The sequence below is a fragment of the Bos grunniens genome, chromosome 20 (genome assembly GCF_055505025.1).
Source record: "Bos grunniens cultivar Pamir isolate PY7600 chromosome 20, Bosgru_T2T1.0, whole genome shotgun sequence".
Lineage (NCBI taxonomy): Eukaryota > Metazoa > Chordata > Mammalia > Artiodactyla > Bovidae > Bos > Bos grunniens.
Genome location: NC_141184.1, coordinates 24,778,060 through 24,788,050, shown reverse-complemented (window position 1 = coordinate 24,788,050; position 9,991 = coordinate 24,778,060).

The window sequence follows — 9,991 nt, the reverse complement described above, 5'->3', positions numbered from 1 at the left end:
CTGGTGAAGAATCTGACTGCAATGCAGGAGACTCTGTTTCAATTCCTGGGTTGGGAAGATTCCCTGAAGAAGGGAGAGGCTACCCACTTCAATATTCTCAGGCCTTCCTGGTAGCTAAGATGGTAAAGAATTCACCTGCAATGAGGGTGACTTGGGTTTAATCCCTGGGTTGGGAACATCTCCTGGAGGAGGGCAACCCACTCCAGTATTCTTGCTTGGAGAACTCCATGGACAGAGGAGCCCGGTGGGCTACAGTCCCTAGGGTCACAATGAGTTGGAAATGACTGAGCAACTAAGCACAGCACATGGTGGTAATCATATTGCAATATATAAATGTATCAAATCAACATTTTGTAAATTTAAACTTACAAAATTTCCATCTTATTTTTTTAAATCATGGTTTTCTTTGTTTTGTGTAGTCCTTTTATTTATATTATTATTTTTGGAATGCTCTAGCAGCTATTTAAGTTATGGCCAACCTAGATAGCATATTCAAAAGTAGAGACATTACTTTGCCAACAAAGGTTTGTCTAGTCAAGGCTATGGTTTTTCCTGTGGTCATGTATGGATGTGAGAGTTGGACTGTGAAGAAAGCTGAGCACCAAAAAATTGATGCTTTTGAACTGTGGTGTTGGAGAATACTCTTGAGAGTCCCTTGGACTGCAAGGAGATCCAACCAGTCCATTCTGAAGGAGATCAGCCCTGGGATTTCTTTGGAAGGAATGATGCTAAAGCTGAAACTCCAGTACTTTGGCCACCTCATGCGAAGAGTTGACTCATTGGAAAAGGCTCTGATGCTGGGAGAGGTTGGGGGCAGGAGGAGAAGGGGACGACAGAGGATGAGATGGCTGGATGGCATCACTGACTCGATGGACATGAGTCTGAGTGAACTCTGGGAATTGGTGATGGACAGGGAGGCCTGGCGTGCTGCAATTCATGGGGTCACAAAGAGTAGGACACGACTGAGCGACTGATAGGATATGATCTGATCTGAGCAGCTATTTCAATACTCAAAATGATAAAATGCAGTTCTCAAAGCCTGAAAAGCATTTGAGCAAGCATCAGTATAATTTTTTCTAGATTTCTCTCTCAAATACTGGGGCAAAGAATTACAGTGACTATGTAACGAAAATAGCTTAAAATCCAATTAAAGATTTTCTCCATGATGAAGAAATTGAATTAAATTTGTATTTGCTTTTAAAGCACTAAGATAAACTAAATTTTTATTTTTGGCATCTCTATACAATGAGAGAAATTAGCACACACACAAAAGAGCATTATTTTATAGGTCATTTTTTTAAATGATATAATTTATCTGGTAGTAAAACAGTACCTTGTAGGGAAAAGTAGAGTTGACATAGCAGTATTCTATAGGCATTACAGCCTTTGGAAAATTATCTAATTTAAAAGTAAGATATTTTGGTTATGGTTGATTAAGCTATTTAAGCTATCTTTCCTCTTATATGCTGCTGTCTTTACATAATCTGAAACAAAATACATAAAAAAATATAAATTTTATCTCCTGATATATTGCTGTGTATATTTTTGTAGTTTAAAATGCACATTATTGTGGTTTTTAAGCTAATTCTACTCTGGATTGAAGATGAGTATTTTAAGAAGTTAGTTACTTCCCATCTTCTGTATAGATTGATTCACATCACACACACACACACACACATACACACACACACAGACACACACATGACACTCCTAGACTTATTGTTCTGATAACATTTAAGAATTAGATTTTATAGTATATTTAATACATATTTATTTGACTTATGGAGTGGATTATAAAGATTATGAAGGGTTTATATATAACCTTTATTTACCTCATTTGTCCCACATTATTGTGAGTAATACAATGTTAATAGTTAGTATTTTCAATTCATGGATGGAAATTATGTTTCTGTGTTCATCAATTCAAATAAACATGTTTGATAATCAGAATTGCAAGTTCCAAAATCCATATCTTCTTCATTCCAGTGACTTTATTAACATAGAGAAAATCCTTAAGTCTATAGCAAGCAATAGATAAGGTATGCCATATTTATTTTTGTGCACTCTTATTCAGAGGGTCTGTTGTTGTGCCTTTCAATCACACAGTGCCTCCTCCTGTGCTTCCAGCTTAATTAATACAGTCCATGGATCTGTAAATCTCTTAGGAATTTTCTAACCTAAAATACAACTTTAGGTCACTAAGGCAGAAATTTAAAAAAACCTTAATGCAATTAGTGTGGCTTTATTTTGCATTGCATGTTATACTAAATTCTAATCTGGGTTCCCAAAGATTTGTAGTTGTTTATCTATATTTTGGGAGGCAAGCAATGCAAAATGCCTTTCTGTGGGATGAGTCACTTCAAGGAGTATGACTAGAGACAGCAGATTAGCATTGCTTGACAAAGCACCTTATTATTACAAGCACTGAAAGGGACAAGAAATTGTATTTGAGTGAAAGGAAAAGAGGAGGCAGAAGAGGAAAATCATCAGTGCAAACCATAACAACCAGAAAATTGGATGAAAAGAATGAAGTCAAAGTTGTAGGAGGAATACCAAATGCAAGCATAGCCTGCTGCTCTACTTATCAGCTGCATACAGGCCAAGCTCCTCTAGAAAATCCAATTTGTTTAGAGGAAGTGACCAAAAAGATAGAGCCAAGCAAATGATCCAATGTGCCCTGTAACAAAACATACCAGAGAAGCAGCTTTCCACAATTTGAACCATTTCCCACTAGGCTTTGTCATGAGAAACCACCCACTTCAAAAAAGCACAAAGAATCCTTAATTTGTTCAGAGTTATTATATATATATATATATTCAAAAATTTATGTAGTGGGAAAATGTATAGACCACTGAAACACTGAATTCACATTCTTTTAAGTAGTAAAATTCTAAAACCTGTAGCATTCATTCTAAAATATCTGAAAATATGTTCTTGATCATTTTAAGAAAATAAAACCTAATTAAGGAAAATAAAAACAAAACAGTTTGGCAATAATTACATCAGATGAAGATTCAAAAGTGCAAGTAGACTATATGGACCATCAGATGCATACTAAGTCACTTCAGTTGTGTCCAACTCTTTGCAACCCCAGCAACTATAACCTGCCATGCTCCTCTGCCCATGGGATTCTCCAGGCAAGAATACTGGAGTGGGTTGCCATTCTCTTTTCCAGGTCATCTTCCTGAGCCAGGGACAGAATGAAAGTTCTCATGTCTCCTGTATTGGCAGGCGGGTTTTTTTTTTACCACTAGCACCACCTGGGACACCCTTGGAATCCTATGGACTGTAGGATAGCATAATTCTGAAAGACAAGTGCTATACTGGTGGGAATGTGCTACAGCAAGAATCCGTAATGGAATTACCCAGGTTGAAGGACATGTAAGAAACTCGGTCCCTATCATCTTGAACATAAAAAATGAGGTACAAATAAACATGAAAAATGCAGGCTTAAAGAAATATGTTTGCATCAAGGCAGTAATTAACATGGACTTCCCTGGTGTCTCAGATGGTAAAGAATACGCCTGCAATGTGGGAGACCAGGGTTCAATTCCTGGGTCAGGAAGATCTGCTGGAGAAGAGAATGGCTACAGTCTTCAGTATTCTTGGGGCTTCCTGGGTGGCTCAGCAGTAAAGAAACAGCCTGCCAATACAGGAGAAATGGGTTCAACACCTGGGTTGGGAAGATACCCTGGAGAAGGAAATGGCAATCCAATCCAATATTGTTGCCTGGGAAATCCCTTGGACAGAGGAGCCTAGTGGGCCCTAGTCCATGGGATCACAGAGTCAGACATGACTTAATGACTAAACAACAGCAACAGTAGTTAACATAATACAGTAAGCTCCGAAATTGGGCATGGAATCATAGAATCACCAAATTGCCAAATTTCAAACTAAGTTTATCTAGAGATATGGTGCTGGGTTAGTATAAGTCTTGGGATCTTGGAATAGACTGGTATGTGTGTGTTGTATAAATTCTTTTATCTCTAATTTTGTTTGGAAACAAAGAATTTGTGTTGTGGAGTCACAGTTCAGTCTTTATATATTTACATGTAAACCAGAATGATTTTCCTTTACCCCAGTTTCTTTCAATTCTAACTTACTTTGTTCACACTTTCTGTATTTGGTTTATAACTGCCTGAATGTTGCTTCTATGGTTGTTGGTTGCCTATATGCACAGTAGAAATTAATTGTATCACAGTTGTTTTAAAAGTACTGCAGCATTAAGAATCCTTGAAAGTGTTTTTGGCTTAATACTGTGAAAAATGATCTATTTGCTAAAACTATATTTAAGCCTATGTTGTCTTTATGCTCAAAAAGATCAATTTTTCAGTTTGATGGAAAAATGCACTAACTATCCTCTAAGTATCATTTTCTAATGTGTATGAATTATTATTCTGACATTTTTCCTTTATAGCAATTACATAACTTTTTATGGTTTCTTTCATCTATATTTCTACTTACAGTCTTATTTCACATGTGGGAGCATGCAAAACCACTGAATTTCTTCCCATATAGTCTTCCCAATCCAGGGATCAAACCCAGGTCTCCTGCATTGCAGATTCATTACTGTTTGAGACACTAGGGAAGTTCTAATGAAGTGTAATTATTTATAATTTCTAGTGCAATACATTCCCAAAATACTTGAAGTGGTTAGATGGATAAAACACTTAGGTGTTAATTTGTTGCTGTTGTTGTTGTTAAGTTGTCCATTTGTGTTTGACTCTGTGACCCCATGGACTGCAATATGCCAGGCCTCCCAGACCCTGATCATCTCCCAGAGTTTGCCCAAGTTCATGTTCATTGCATCAGTGATGCCATCAAGCCATCTCATTCTCTGATCCCCTCTTCTCCTTCTGCCCTTGGTCTTTCCCAGTAACAGGGATTTTCCCAATGAGTTAACTGTGAGCATCAGATGACCAAAATACTGGAGCTTCAGCTTCAGCATCAGTCCTTCCAGTGAATATTCAGGGTTGTTCTTGCTTAAGATTGACTGGTTTGATCTCCTTGCTGTCCAAGGGACTTTAAGGAGTCTTCAGCATTACAGTGCAAAGGCATCAGTTCTTTGGTGTTCTATCTTCTTTATGGCCCAGCTCGCACAACTGTTATGTGACCACTAGGAAGACCATACCTTGACTATACAGACCTATGTTGGCAGAGTAATGTCTCTGCTTTTCAACACACTATCCAGGTTTGTCATTGCTTTTCTGCCAAGAAACAATCATCTGATTTCATGGCTTCAGTCACTGTCTGCAGGTGTTAGTTTACATGGAGTCTTTTCAAGTTGTTTCAAAATATTTAGAACAATTGATTTTATGTATATTATCTAACCTACTCTTATTTATTTGGTGCTCATCCATGATAATCACAGTTTGAAGGTCTGGAATGAATTTCTGAACAAGACAGACAGTTCTTTCCTCCTAGAATGCTGTCATCCTTCTTAAAAAAGGGACAAAATAATTGAGTAGCTGATCAAATACCCAATTGAAAGAGTTCAGTTTGTGGTTCATATTCTGCATATAATATATGGTAAAATGTGGTAAGACATAAATGACAAATGCAAGCTGCTTTGCAGTGGGAGAGGACTCTTACATCACACACATATCAAGGTATAAACAATAAAAAATAAAATATAATCATAAAAATATGAGAGAGGGCATTTCAAGAAGAAATATCATGTTGGCCAAAAAGTTCGTTTGTGTTTTTCTGTAACCTCTTATCGAATGAACTTTTTGTCCAACGCAACAGAGAGCACATTTTGTGACCAGTATGCCAAGTTCTCTCCAAATATCAGATCTACGTTTTTCCAAAGAATTCCTTACAAGGTATAAAGTTAAGTGGCTCAGTCATGTCCAACTCTTTTTGCCCCCATGGACTGTAGCCTTCCAGGCTCCTCTGCCCATGGGATTTTCCAGGCAAGAATATTGGAGTGGGTTGCCATTTCCTTCTCCAGGGGATCTCCCCAACCCAGGGATCAAACCTGGGTCTCCCGAGCTGCAGTCAGGCTCTTTACCATCTGAGCCACCAGCGAAGCTCTTACAGGTATATTCCTGAGTAATATTTACATATCTACATTTTCTTCTCTGTCTCAATATGGGCCAAATATATGTGAACAGAAATGGTATGCACTTGATTCCTAGGAAAAGTCCTCATAAACAATCAGCTAGTGCCCTTGCCTGACATTTATCTCTTCCAGTTATCTTTTTGACAAAAAGACAGGAGACACGTGAAATTAAATTCTAACTACCAAGTTGTACCATGAAGTTGAGGGTCTATATCCAAGTGGAAGGAGTTGATCATTTCATCATGAGGACCATGAGAATTTCATGAAATACAAGGCATCTTGTCAGCTACAGCCTGGTCACCAAGGGAGTATTGCAGGAAAAGAGAAGGACCATGGTTATCTCAGACTTTTTTCTCAACAGATTCCTAGTTTATTGTTACATATAGGATTGTTCAAGTATAACAGAGAAAATAATTTAAATAATTTTGCAGTGAAAAGAAAAAACTAGAATATATATATTCTTTGGAAAAATTACGAGACACTGTATTTCTGAATAAATCACAAACAATATGTCATTGGACCTACTTTCCATGTGTCAACAGAGAACTCTTGCGGCTCAGAATAGATGGTAGTTTCATTAAACTTTTTAAAATTACAGTTGATTTATAATATTACATTAGTTTCAGTTATACAACACAGTGGTTCAGTATTTTTATGGATCATACACCATTTGAAGTTATTTATAAACTATTGGTTATAATCCCACTGTTATACAATACATCCTTGTTTTTTAGTTTATACATAGGTGTAGGGATTTAAGGAGAAGGCAATGACACCCCACTCCAGTACTCTTGCCTGGAAAATGCCATGGATGGAGGAGCCTGGTAGGCTGCAGTCCATGGGGTCGCTAAGAGTTGGACACGACTGAGCGACTTCACTTTCATTTTTCACTTTCATGCATTGGAGAAGGAAATGGCAACCCACTGCAGTGTTCTTGCCTGGAGAATCTCAGGGACAGCAGAGCCTGGTGGGTTGCCGTCTATGGGGTCACACAGAGTCGGACACGACTGAAGTGACTTAGCAGCAGCAGCCGGGATTTAAGAGGTAAATGCTATTATTTTGTCCCCCATCCCTTCCCCACTGGTAACTATTAGTTTGTTCTCTGTATCTGTGAGTCTGCTTCTATTTTGTTATATTAATTTCTTTTACTTTTCAGATTCCACTTTTAAGTGATAAAATGAAGTATTTGTCTTTGTCTTATTTCAATAATTGTAAAACCCTCCATCCATATTGTTGCAAATGGCAAGACTGAAATATTTTTATGGTTGAATAATATTCTATTGTCTATATAGATCTACAATATCTTTATTTATTCATCTGTTGCTGGACACTTTAAGTTGCTTCTATTTCTTGGCTATTGTAAATAGTGCTGCAATAAACACTGGGGTGTGTGAATTTTTTCAAATTAATGTTTTTCATTTTCTCTCGATATATACCAAGAAGTGGAATTGCTGGAAAGTATTATAGCTCTATTTACATTCCCACCAACAGTGTAAGAATGTTCCCTTTTCTTCATATCTTCATCAGTGTTTGCTGTCTGGTCTTTTTGACAATAACCACTCTGACAGGTGGGTGATAGTTCCTAAACTGGAGAGAGATTATCTATAAGTAGAATTTTATTTGATTTCAGAGTATAATTTTATGACTAGCTTGCAATGAAACTAGTCGGTTGTGGGAGTAGATGATATTGATGACATAGTTAAGAGAGAAGGAACTGACATTTATTGATCACTGAAAATGCTATGAGAATATTCATATATTTTATGATGAATCAAAAATTCTGATGTATATCTCATTTAACCCATTTCTAGCCAAAATAATTTAAAACAATTTAAGCACATTTCTGAAAGTAAAAGATTAGGGTAACCTGAAAAGAAACTGGAGCTGTTTTGCATGATTTATTATATACTACATATTGATTCCTGGGTCAGGAAAATCCCCTGGAGGAGATCATGGCAATCCACTCCAGTCTTCTTGCCTGGAGAAGCCCATGGACAGAGGAGGCTGGCGAGCTATACAATCCATGGGGTCGCAGAGTCAGATAGGACTGAAGTGACTGAGCATGCAAGCACACCTATCTATATAAGATTAACCACAAAATGGTAGTAACCCAGTTTGTTTTTGAGATAATCCAGCTATTCTCAGTTTAAAAAAACAAAATCACAGAAGTGAAGAAAAATCACTAGTTAGTGAAAAAAAAATCACTAGTTAGTCAAAGATATATGTGGATATTAAAGAATTATGCATGTGTGCTTGGTCATGTGTGATTCTTTGCAGCACCATGGAGTGTGGCCCACCAGGCTCCACTGTCCATGAGATTTTCCAGGAAAGAATAATGGAGTGGATTGCCGTTTCCTCCTCCAGGGGATTTTCCTGACCCAGAGACTGAACTTGTATCTCCTGCTTTGGCACATGAATACTTTACCACTGAAAGAATTATAACCTATAACAAATTAAAATAAATTGCATAACTGTGATACTAATCACCTACCATGAAAGAATATTCCAATGTGAAATATATATTGTTTAATTTCAACAGCCCAAAATTTTATCTATAAAATTCAGAAAGTAATATGTTTATTATTGTAAGATTAAAGTTCATTGCAAGAGTAAATGAAATATTAAATATACACCAGATTTTGACAAATATTAAATATCAATCAATATTAATTGTATGCAAATAATAAATGATAAACATATACTATTTTAGTTTACTCAAATAATAAAGACATAATCATGAAATCAGAACAATTTTCCATTACTAAAATCACTAAGCTCATCATATATATATATTGTATGTTTATGCAAAATAAATGTTCCATTACTTGTGGTTGTGTTAAAAAATATTTATTGCAATGTTAAACACATGATCCAGCAACCCCAGTTGGGCAAATGTCTAGAGAAAAACATGATATATATCAAAGGATGTATGCACCCCAACATTCATTGCAACACTATTTATGATAGGCAAGACATGGAAGCAAACTAAATGCCCATCAGTAGAGAAACGGATAAAGATGTGGTAGATACATACAATGAAATACTATTGAGTCATTAATAAAAGTGAAATAATGCCATCTGCAGCAATTTGGAGACAGGTGGGGTGGAGGAAAAAATCAATAGTCTGGGTGGACATGTACACAGTGCTATGTTTAAAATAGATTACCAACAAGGAAGGACTTACTGCATAGCACAAGGGATTCCGCTCAATATTCTGTAATAAATAGAAGAAGAATTTTGAAAAAGAAGATATACATGTATAACTGAATCATTTTGCTGTACACTTGAAAGATAACATTGCTAATCAACTATACTCCAATATAAAATAAAATTTAAAATAATTAAAATATAAAATTTGATAACCTAAAAAAGGCAAAATGTGTGTAACAGATTGTATCTAATCTAGTTATACAAACAGGGTAAGATTTCTTTTGTTCTTTGTTATCTCTTTAGCAGATTACCTGTGATGCACTTTATAAGGGATAAAGCTGTTTTATTCTTTTTAAAAATTTATGGATATGTGTACTGGTAGGATCAGATCAGATCAGATCAGTCGCTCAGTCGTGTCCGACTCTGTGACCCCATGTGTTGCAGCACTCCACCTCCCTGTTCATCACCAACTCCCAGAGTTCACTCAGACTCACGTCCATTGAGTCAGTGATGCCATCCAGCCATCTCATCCTCTGTCGTCCCCTTCTCCTCTTGCCCCCAATCCCTCCCAGGATTAGAGTCTTTTCCAATGAGTCAACTCTTCACATGAGGTGGCCAAAGTACTGGAGTTTCAGCTTTAGAATCAGTCCTTCCAAAGAAATCTCAGGGCTGATCTCTTTAGAATGGACAGGTTGGATCTCCTTGCAGTCCAAGGGACTCTCAAGAGTCTTCTCCAACACCACAGTTCAAAAGCATCAATTCTTCGGCGCTCAGCCT